Here is a 12,313-nt window from a genome sequence, read left to right as displayed (position 1 = left end):
CCTTTCCAGATTGCCCCCTCCCTTCCCTGACTTGGGGAGTATTTTAGTTTCCCCCACCCGCTACCCCCATCCACCTTGCTCTTACGTCATCATAGTTCTCTGTGCATCGAGTCCCCTAAGGCTGTTGAACTAAAAATGAAACCGCAATGACATCTCTTCACTTTAGCAATGAAAGCCACATGGCCCTCACTGATTAAACTGGAAGGGGATGAATGTAAAAGGGAATGCGGGGGAAACTCCACCTTGGTTTGTAGAGTCAGTGCTCCAGTCCTCCGTATCCACGGGTTCTACACCCCCAGATTCAACCAACCGTGGACAGAAAAGCCTATAATGGTTGCCTCTACACTGAACATGCACAGACTTTTTCTTCTTGTCCTTACTCCCTAAACAATACAGTATAGCAACTGTTTATATAGCATTTACATTGTATTAGGTGTTACAAGTAATCTAGAGATGATTTAAAGTGTTTGGGAGGATGTATAAATGCTACCACCATTTTATATAAGGGATTGAGCAACCCTGGATTTTGATGGGAGTCGGGTAGGGTTCGGGGAGTAGAGGTTGTCCCGAATCAATGCCCTGCAGATACCACGGGATGACTGTATATGAAAATATTATCCAGCCACCATGATTACTGCTATCATGTTGAATATTTACTGAAGCCGTTGGGAAGGGAAAAGACTGGGTCATGGGTTTACTATCAGTCACACACACAGCCGGGAGTAAACCAGGTGTGCTAACACCCATGCCCAAGCCTTCTAGAGAGCTCTGGGGCCTTTAGCAAACGAAGAAGGGAGAGCACCCTGGCCGCCAAGTTCCCATGCAAGCCGCCAGCCTTGACAGAGAAGACCTCTCCCCGGGGGTGGGCCCAGACCCAGGTCTCGGTCAACCAGAAGCACTTCCTTTTCTTTGTAAAACAAGGTTTTCTTTGCTTTTCTGATTACAAAAGCAGTTAATGGTGGAATCAGAAGATGGCCCCCAACCTCTGGTTCAGTCTTCCTGACTAAACTCACCCTCTTTCCTACTTTTGCAAAATGCTTAAGTTGTAAAGTTCGAGTTCATTTATACTCACTCCGTGGAATGCTCACACTAGCTCTGGGCAACCTTGTCCTATTCTCTTTTTTCTGGAGAACTGGTTTGGAGAGGTTATTTTCTCTGTTTGAGGAAATAATCACTTAATCATTCAACAAACGTTTATTGAGCCAGAGGCTATTCTAAAAGCTATGGCTACAGTGTAAACTAGTTCTTTCCTCATGGAGCTTACATTCTAGTGGGGGTAGACAAACACAAGTGGACAAACAAAAACAAGAATTTCAGGGGCCAGACCGGTGGCACAGCGGTTAAGTTTGCACGTTCTGCTTCAGTGGCCCAGGGTTTGCAGGTCCGGATCCCGGGTGTGGACCTAGGCACTGCTTGGCAAGCCATGCTGTGGCAGGCGTCCCACATACAAGGTAGAAGAGGATGGGCACGAATGTTAGCTCAGGGCAGTCTTCCTCAGCAAAAAGAGGAGGATTGGCAGCAGATGTTAGCTCAGAGCTAATCTTCCTCAAAATAAATAAATAAATAAAATTAAATAATATTTAAAAAATTAAAAATAAGAATTTCAGCATGGCTTGCACAATTTAAAATGTCTTGTTTTGGGGGCCGGCCCAGTGGTGCAGTCGTTGTTTGCACTTTCCAATTCGGCGGCCTGGGGTTCGCCAGTTTGGATCCCAGGTGTGGACATGGCACCGCTCGGCAAGCCATGCTATGGCAGGCGTCCCACATATAAAGTAGAGGAAGATGGGCACGGATGTTAGCTCAGGGCCAGTCTTCCTCAGCAAAAAGAGGAGGATTGGCAGCAGATGTTAGCTCAGAGCTAATCTTCCTCAAAAAAAATATATTAAAAAAAAAACTACGCTGAGATATCATACCTCACTCCCATCAGAATGGCTATAATTAACAAGACAGGAAACAAGTGTTGGAGAGGATGTGGAGAGGAAGGAACCCTTGTACACTGCTGGTAGGAGTGCAAACTGGTGCAGCCACTATGGAAAACAGTATGGAGATTCCTCAAAAAATTAAGAATAGAACTACCATACAACCCAGCTATCCCACTACTGGGTATTTTTCCAAAGAACATGAAAACATGATTGCGTGAAGATACATGCACCCCTATGTTCATTGCAGCATTATTCACAGTAGCCAAGACTTGGAAGCAACCTAGGTGCCCATCAAGGGATGAATGGATAAAGAAGATGTGGTTTATATACACAATGGGATACTACTCAGCCATAAGAAATTATGAAATCTGGCCATTTGTGACAACATGGATTAACCTTGAGGGTATTATGGTAAGTGACATAAGTCAGAGGGAGAAAATCAAATACCATATGATCTCACTCATAAGTAGAAGATAGAAACAACAACAAACAGTCACATAGAAACAGAGATTGGGTTGGTGGTTACCAGAGGGGAAGGGGGGGGGTGGTGGAGAACAGGGTGATTAGGCACACGTGTGTGGGGATGGAGTGTAATTAGTCTTTGGGTGGTGAACATGATGTAATCTACACAGGAATAGAAATATAATGATGTACACCTGAAATTTATATAGTGTTAGAAACCAATGTTACTGCAATATAAAAAAAAATAAAATGCCTTGGTTAAGGAAGGCATCCCCGAGAAGGCAGCATTTATACGAAGACCAGAAGGAAATTAGGGAGTAATTCCTGCTTATTTCCTGCAGAGCACATACTACCATCTGACATACTATATATTTTGCTTATTCACTTATTGTCTGGGGTCAGGAGAGGTGACCACTGGCTGCTGAGAAACCCGAGGCAATGAGAAGGGCTGGGGGCTGAGTGACCATAGGTGGACAGCAGGGGTTGGGTTGGGCCAAGGGGGCCAGGCGGGGAGGCCTAAGTTCCCTCTCTTCTGCTTGGGCCCAACCTCGCCATCTCCTTCAGCCAGGTGCTGCCGCCCCTCTCCACGGAGGAGATGTGCTATCTCCAGGAGTCTCCTGAAGTTGTTCTGTGGGAAGGCCTCTCTGTCACCTTCCTTCTTCTTCTTTTTTTTTTTTTTTGAGGAAGACTAGCCCTGAGCTAACATCTGCCAATCCTCCTCTTTTTGCTAAGGAAGACTGGTCCTGAGCTAACATCTGTGCCCATCTTCCTCTACTTTATATGTGGGACGCCTACCACAGCATGGCTTGCCAAGCAGTGCCATGTCTGCACCCAGGATCCGAACCGGCGAACCCAGGGCCACCAAAGCAGAATGTGCACACTTAACCTCTGTGCCACCGGGCCAGCCCCTCACCATCCTTCTTAACATGGTTCCCCATTGCTCGTTTGACACAGTCTGTACTCTTGAGTGTGACATTCCAGGACCTCAACCCCTTACATGTTAGTCTGGGTGCCTTCCAGTTCCTCTTCTTCAGGGCTGGTGCCTGGCACTGAGCAGGTGTGCAATCAATACTCATGCATGAATGTGTCAGAAACAGTCTTGCTTCACATTGTCCTTTTTCCTAGGGACATTTCTTCTCTCATTCCGACCTGTCAGAATTCCAATGATTCTCCATAATGATCCTCTATGTTAGTGCCGCCTTTCCCCTTGCAAAGTTTCCCCTATCTAGTTGTCCAACAGATTTGACCCTCCCAATAACCTCATCAGGCAAATATGGTCATCATCTCCCTTTTACAGATAGGGAAACTGAGGCTCAAAAGGAAAATGACTTGCTAGGAGCCATACACCTGTTTTGAGGCAAAGGTGGAACTGGAGCTCGTAAGCCAGGTCTGGGTCAGAGACTCTCTTTTACAGGAAGCTTCCTCAGATTCCTCATAGGACTGGCCCTCCTCACACTGAGCCCTACGCCCTGGGCACCTCTTGCTGCAGTCCAGCTTATTTTAGGGCTGTCTGTGTCAACATCTCTTCCCCTTGGAATGAAAACAAAGTTAGATGGGGGAGTAAATATAACTTTGCTGCTTCTGTTTGACTTGGCTGGGGCTGCTCTAGTCTCCTCGTCCAGTACCAGGTGGACACTTGTATTCTGTGGCCCAGACCAGCAAGGACAACAGCAAGGGCCTTGAGGTCCTGACCAACCAGCTCTGTGAGGGGGTCCTGGTAAATGGGGCCAGTTACCCACAAAGTCTATTGTTAGCACCGCGTAAATAACTAAGATAAATACAGCCAACCGTTAACATAGGCTAGCATTAGGGAAGCCATCTTATAAAGGGGAACCATGTTAGGACTATATATGACCCTGATCCATAAGACACCCCGCTTTCCTTGTCAGGAATGCTTTAATTTGCATGTAGCCTAGATAAGTACACACCTGCTTGTGAGAAATATGCATATGCATGCTCTGCTATTTTCGTAGCCTTGGCTTATAGGTAAACCTCCCCATTCTGATAAGATGATAAATTTGTTCTCCAAGTTTTCCGAGGGATGTAACGACCTTGGGGAAAAAGCCCTCTGCTGGTGTCCATCACCTGTGATAGGAGAAGGGACACTCTGGAGTCTCAAGGACGACGGCACCAGATGGTCAACATTCTGAGAGACCCTTCCCCACACACACACTTTTCAGCACATTTGCTCTATATAACTGCTTCAAAATTTTGTAATTTTAAGATGGTTCTTGGGGCCAGCCCTATGGCCAAGGGATTAAATTCGCACACTCCGCTTTAGTGGCCAGGGCTTAGCCGGTTTGGATCCTGGGCTCGGACCTAGCACTGCTCATCAAGCCATGCTGAGGCGGTGTCCCACATAGCACAACCAGAAGGACCTACAACTAGAATATACAACTATGTGCTGGGGGGCTTTGGGGAGAAGAAGAGAAAAAAGAGAAGATTGGCAACAGATGTTAGCTCAGGTGCCAATCTTTAAAAAAAAAAGTTCTGTAAAAAAAAAAAAAGAAGCTGGTTCTTTAGGACATTAGTCCACCATGTTCCCCCTTGCTGGCAAGCTGTAATAAAAAAGACCTTTTCTCTCCTACCACCTTGCCTCTTGACTATTGGCTTATCTTGCGGTGAGTAGAGGACCCCTTTTGGCGGTTACACTATCATCTGCAGAGGTGAGTGTGAGCCAAGATGGAGGTCGAGGAGGTGAAGCCGGGGAGCCTGACATAGCTTTGACTTCTGACCTCCACCCAGCTCCCTCTCTGGCATCCAGATGCCTGCCTTCATCCACCTCTTTGCTCCTGAAGACTTCCTGGCATTTACTGAGAAAGCTTGGAATGTATATTCTTATTCCAGGACAGGCGAGCAATTCGGGAATTTGGGTAAATAGCTTTGAGATTCCTGGTAGGGGAAGATCTGGAGCCCCTGGGGCCTGGGAGACTTCTGGGTTCCGCTCTGTCTGATTTGCCCCCTGCTCCTCTCCTCTGCCCTCTCATTGTGTCTCCTCCCTGCATTCTTCTAACCTCTACTGCTCACCGTAGTCATCACAGCAAGACCCACGGTGCTGGGGAACACAGAGATCCAGCTGTTGGCCGGTGGGGCTGGTAGCAGGGCAAGTGGGGCTCATACTCTCACTGAATGCAGGAAGGATCGTCTCTTTATCAAGACCAAACCCTGGCACCATTTGGACATGGGGCCTCAGGACTGTCCTTCACTTCTGGGCCTGGTTTCTGCCTTCTGGCCCCCCTTCATTCCTTTGCTCACTCATTAGAAACAGTATGGGCTAGTGGTTAAGAGTGCAGACTCTGGGGCCAGCCCAGTGGTGCAGCAGTTAAGTTCTCACGTTCTGCTTTGGTGGTCTGGGGTTTGCCAGTTTGGATCCCAGGTATGGACCTACACACCGCTTATCAAGCCATGCTTTGGCAGGTGTCCCACATATAAAGTAGAGGAAGATGGGCACAGATGTGAGCTCAGGGCCAGTCTTCCTCAGCAAAAAGAGGAGGATTGGCAGCAGATGTTAGCTCAGGGCTAATCTTCCTCAAAAAAAAAAAAGTACGGACTCTTGTGACTATAGTGGATAACAACGTATTGTGTAATTGAAATTGGCTGAGAGAGCAGAATTTAAATGTTTCTATTAAAAGAAAAAAGATAAGTATGTGAGGTGATGGATGCATTGATTAACTTGATGGAGGGCGGAATCCTTTCCCAATATATATGTATATCCAATGCCACTATGTACACTTTAAATATCTTACAATTTTCTTTGTCAATTATACCTCGATCAAGCTGGGGGGGCGGGGAAATGCGGATTCTCGAGCCGCACTGTTTTGGTTCAAATTTCAGTTCTGTACCTATGGTTTAACCTCAGTTTTCTCATCTGCAAAATGGATTGTTTTGAGGATCGCATGAGTTTATGCATATAGAGCCACCAGAACAGTGCCTGGCATAGAGAGAAGTCTCAGTAAATACTAACTGCTATACCAGGCGGTATGGTATAGTGGTTAAGAAAGCCAGATGTCCTGGGTTCAAATCCCAGAGCTGCCACTTACTGGCTCTGTGACCTTGGGCACGAAGCCTTAACCTCTCTAGGCTTCAATTCCCTCTTCTATATAAAATGAGCATGAATAATAATCCTACAACATAGGGTTATTGTGAGGATTAAATGAGCCAATAGTTGAAGAGTGCCTGGCACATATAAGCATTTGATTAAATTTTAGCTATAATTTTAATTTTATTCCATTCAGTAGGAGCTCTGTGAAGGCAGAGCTCTCTGTCAGCTCCAGTCACTGCTGTATCTTTAATGCCTAAAATGATTCCTGGGCAATCCTGAGTTGGTGCTCAGTACATACTGACTGGGCATCTACTCTGTTCTCACACTGTTCTTTCTATCTGAAATGCTCTCCCGCTGGCTTCTGACACTGTACTCTTTCTACTATATTTGACTTTTATATATTTGACTACTATTGGACATTATCATGACTTTTTAAAATCTAGTCTGTGATTTTTGACATCGGAAATCAATTGCGAAGGCAGATCAAAGAAGGGGAGGGGACATGTGCTGCAAGTAGTAGAAAGACAACTCAAACCAGCTTCAGCAAAAAAGAAGATTGGCTTGTGAAACTGAACATTTCAAAATTAATTACTTCAGGAATAGTGGGAGCCAGGAGCTCAAAGTAAATGACAATCAAGATTCTGGTCTACCTCTCAGGCTCTCGGCTGCACTTCGCCATGCACTGGCTCTAGTCTGAGGCAGAGTCTCCCCTCATTGCAGCCTCTAGCAGGTTCGGGGTCACCTCTTACCAGTTTAGCAATCCGCACAGAGAGGCCCTCTCCTCACAGCAAGTCCAGAGAGTGACTCTCAGTGTGTCGTGTACCCATCCTTGAACCATTCACTGTAGCAAGGGGCATGGGGCACCCTGACTGGCTCAGCCTGTGTCATGTGCCCACCCTGGGTGGTGTCAGCCTCTGAGAAAAAGGATGGATAATTCACCAAAGGAAAAATCCAGATGTTTTATTATTTTTTATTTAAAAAGGAAGAATGGGTGGGCAGGCGGAAATGACAGACGTGAACTTTATCCCAAGCAATGTCCCTCTCTCCTCATCCTCTCATCCACTGAACAGTTAATTGACAACCTTTGCTTTGTGGGCTCTCAATATTAATAACGCTTTCCAGTTTCCAGAGCACACGTTCATGTACTCTCTCTTTCTCTGTGGGGAAGATGTTGCTATGCTCGTTCTCTCAGCGAAGAAATGAAAGCCAGAAAGTGGTTTGCCAGGGTCACCCAGTAACTTACAAATGGGCCTGCTTCGTCTTGTTCTCTCTCATTGCACGTGTTTGTCCAGTTTCTCAGCTAGGCGGCCCCCTCTGTGGACAAGGACCGTGGTTCCCACACCTCGGTACTCAACCCCTAATTCTGTCTTCCCCTTTCCAACCCAGGGGCACCATTTCACTTCAGAAACAGGAAAGGACTGGAAGTTGTTCATATTGCTAACAGGACCCAGATGTCTGGTGAGGTAGGTGGAGGCTCGAGGTCTGGAGAAGACCCCAGAGATTTGGGTCTACAACCTAGAATGTGTAGAAAAATTGAAAAGCTAAGAGACTAACATCAAGATCTTAAGGTTGTACACAAGGTCTTAGTGTAGGTGGGAAGGGATGGGACAGTCCTCAGAGCCATAGAAGGAAGAAGGTATTTATGAAAAAATGAGACCTGAAGGAGGAAAAAGGAGCCAGTTATTTGAAGAGCTGAGGGAAGAGTGTCCTAGACAGAGGGAAGAGCAGGTGCAAAGGCCCTGAGGTAGGAGTGTGCCTGGTATGTTTGCAGGGCAGCCAGGAGGCCAAGGAGAGAATAGGAGAGGAAGTCAATGGAAGGGATCATGAGGACCTTGCAAGCCATGAGAAGGATTTTTGGTTTTAGTCAGAGTGAAACGAGCCATGGGAATCAATGAATCAGTCATGCAGATAGCCTGCTGGGACCCAGGACCAAACTGAGGCAGGAGGAAGAAAATTGGGTGGGCAGAAACACATGCGGTATCTATTCTTCATATGAATCAGATAGTACATAAAAATGTAAGTGGCAGGTATGTCCTATTCCTGGGGAGTGAAATGTCCACTCACCTAGGGGTTCCACATGCAGTGGGCAGGACAAGAGATGGCCATCGTGGCCTGGGGTGGCTGAGACCTCCTGGAGGCTGTCAAGTGAGAGCCCCGGGATGGGTGTGGGGCCCAGCCTCAGCCTGGGAGCTTGGGGATGTGGTGTCTGCCCAGGGCCTGCCAGCCTCTCTGACACCTGGCAGGGCTCAGCCCAGGGTCTGTCTCCATTCCAAGTCCTCTTCATAGGAAGGCTGGATGGAGCCTCACCTGGTGGTCCTCAGACCTGAGGCTGTCCACACCCTGGCCCAGGGCCCGCTTGGCTGCCTCCCTGAGATTTCTGCTCCTGGCCTGAATTCTCTGATGCACATCTCTAGCCATGAGGCCCCCTCTGCTTGTGGCCTCCCCACCTGCACACACCCTTCCCCCTCAGGCTCTCACTGCAGCCTCTTCTATTCCTCACCTTCTTCCTCCAACTCTCCTTTGGCCTTTCTTTGCCCACTGATGACAGCCATCCCTTTCTTTTATTAATGACAACTAACACTTCTTGAGAGCTTCCTCGTGGGTCAGGCCTTACCCTACCAAGACTAGCTAAAACCCCAGTCTTACCACACGCCAGCCCCTGTTCTAAGCACTTTACAAACAATAGCTCATTGAATCCTCTGGAGTCTTAGGAGTTTATATTATTTTCCTCATGTTATAGATGATGAAACTGAAGCACAGAGAGGTTAAGTAACTTGCCTAAGATCACACAGCTACTCAGAGGCAATGCTAACCGTTTATGTGGATAATCATCATGGCTGTCATAATTATCCGGTTGGTATGAGTAGTGTCCTCACCTGGTAGATGAGCCAAACAAGGCAGGTTTCATGCGTTGACCGAGGTCACACTGGGAAGTGTGGGAGTTGTGAAAGGAGTGTAGGTCTGTCTAGCTCCTGAGTGGGGCCCTGACCCATGATGTCCTGTGTCCTCCCAAGTTTCCCTTCATGTCGGGGCTGAGAGGTGGGCCGGGCTGGGATGCTGGGCCTCCTTTTACAGACGGAGGAACCGAAGCAGAGAGTGTTTGAACGTCTTGCTCACGTGGGGGAAAGGGCAGAGCAGGGCCGGGACTTGAACCGGGACTTTTCATCCCCAGGCGGGTGCTTTTCCTCTGCAGCCCTGCCTTCTGGGCTTCGAACTCTTCCTTCCCAGCACTCAACAGGCCTGGCCTCCCAGCCTCTCCTCACACCCTGCTAGCTCAGTCTTCTCACCACTGCATTTGCGTGTCATTTACGTAGAACCCCCAGCGATGAACATCTCGTCCATGGGAAGCCCCCACTCTATCTCAGCCCTCCCCAGGTGTCTGCCATGGCTGTGAGAGGGACCCTTTATTTCCTTTATAGGGAAAAAAGAGGTGGGGGTGAGGGAGAAAGGCTCCCCCTCCCAGGGTCGGTAGTGCCATAAGAGATACCACATTTAAGGGCAGCCCCTAAGGTAGGTGGGAGAGGGCGGGACTCCCAAGCCCCCTTACTCCTGCTGTGAGTGCATACTGTGGAATAAATCCTGGTAGACCCTACATCTGCTGTGGGGTGGGGTGCAAGCGCACAAAGGGAAAGAGGTCCAGCCATCAGGGCTGGGACCGCAGGCCTTGTCCACCTCTCTCCTCCGCTCTCCAGGGAGGGGGTGGGTGCTATGCCTAGCCTCAGGATTCGCCACCTGTGTTTGGGAGACTCAGAGGGGTGGCCTCAGCTCCAGCCAGGCCTCATCTCCCCCTAGGCTTCCTGTCCTCACCAAAGACCATCTTGGTTTCAGCAAGGGGTTAGTTCCAAGCCTTGGAGCTGATATCAAATGGCTCAGGGATTCCCCTCGCCAGCCCAAGCTGAAAATGGAGGGCTTGAGTTCCAGTCTTTGTGTTGTCACTGATCCACTATATGACCTTGAGCAAGATTTCCCCTCCCTGATTCCATCCTGATGTCACATCTGAAGCTTCTAACTTCTGCTTCCTGAGCTCAGGATCCCCATGCAACCCCATGGAGTGCCCCACAGGGTCAGAGCTGTAACAGGGCTTGGAAAATAATCAGAAGGCTGGTGGATGGTTCTTTTCTCTTTTTTTTAAATCATCTAGGTTTTTTTTTTCCCCTTAAAGATTAGCACCTGAGTAACAACTGTTGCCAATCTTTCCTTTTTTTTTCTTCTTCTTCTCCCCAAAGCCCCCCGGTACATAGTCATATATTCTAGTTGGGAGTGCCTCTGGTTGTGCTATGTGGGACACCGCCTCAGCGTGGCCTGACGAGCGGTGCCATGTCCGCGCCCAGGATCCGAACCCACGAAACCCTGGGCCGCCGAAGGGGAGTGCACGAATTTAACCACTTGGCCATGGGGCCAGCCCCTAAATCATCTAGGTTTTAATTTCTCTACGTAATAATAATGGCAACATTTGAAAATTGCTATCGCTTTTCAATGAGGACACTGAGGTCCAGAGTAGGCTAGTGACACACCTGAGGTCACCATAAGGATTAACTATACACTGGAATCTACAACCCGGGGTTCTCGGCTTTCTTTCCAGCAGTTCTCACCCCTCACCACATCATTTCCGTTTCTTGCCAGCCTTAGCCCAAGCCTCAGCCCACAAGCCAAGATCTACTTGTGGAAACTGAGGGCCAGGTAGGCAGATAGTCCCAAGCCCATCCTCTAAGAATACGGACAGAGGCTGGTGCTGCCCTTACTGGCCCTCTTGCTTCTTGCCAGGGATCTGCTAAGATCATCAGCCCAGGGCCATGCTCAGCATCCCAGGTGCCCCCTTCACCTCCCTCAGCCCTTGGCTGGGGCCTTGGCCTGAGTAGGAGAAGGCTGACGGTGAGACCTCAGGGCTCAGGCTGGTCCCAGACCTGCTGCTCCATCCAGACAACTTACAGATCACTAGCCATGAACAGAATGTGGATTAGCAGGATTGTGGCAGAAGACAGATTTGTTTGATGATTTATTAAGAACCTGCTATTGTTAGCTACTGGGATACTGCCAGTACACAAAACAGGCAAAAGTTCTCACCCTTGTGGAACCCACATTCTACTGCATAGAGACAGACAAAAACGATAAATAAGAAAATGTTAGGGGCCAGCCCCCTGGCCGAGCGGTTAGGTTCACGCGCTCCACTTTGGCGGCCCAGGGTTTCGCTGGTTTGGATTGCGGGCGCGGACATGGCACCGCTCATCAGGCAATGCTGAGGTGGCATCCCACGTGCCACAACCAGAAGGACCTACAGCTAAAATACACAACTATGTACTGGGGGGCTTTGGGAAGAAGAAGAAAAAAAATTGGCAACAGTTGCTAGCTTAGGTGCCAATCTTTAATAAAAAAAAAAAAAGGAAATGTTAGAATGTTAGATATCTAACATGCTGTGTAGACAAGGCAGGGAAGGGGATACAGAATGCCAGGGGCAGGGTTGCATTTTTTTAGTAGGGCAGTCAGTGAAGACTCCATTTCAGACAGTGACATTTGAGCAGAGATCGTAGGAGAGAGTGAGCTTTGCAAATATCTGGAAGAAGAGTGTCCCAAGAGGAAGGAACAGTAAGTGCAAAGGCCCTGAGGCAGGAGCAAGCCCGGCACGTTCTAGGAGCAATGAGGAGGCCAGTATGGCTGAAGTGGTATGAGCCAGGACAGAGTGAGAAAGATAAACAAACGTGAAATGTCCATTGGAGATGAGATTTACAACAGGAAGGGACGGGCCATTCAGGGCAGAAAGCCCATGACACAAGGGGTCTGGGTTCCGAGAAGGTTCAGGGGAGGGAACTCCAGAGAAGGCTCTGAGGGCATTCTAGGCATACAGAACAGCCTGTCCAAAGGAAAGGACATATGAAGTGGCTCATCATGT

The sequence above is a fragment of the Equus quagga genome, chromosome 7 (genome assembly GCF_021613505.1).
Source record: "Equus quagga isolate Etosha38 chromosome 7, UCLA_HA_Equagga_1.0, whole genome shotgun sequence".
Lineage (NCBI taxonomy): Eukaryota > Metazoa > Chordata > Mammalia > Perissodactyla > Equidae > Equus > Equus quagga.
This window is presented reverse-complemented; position numbering follows the sequence as displayed.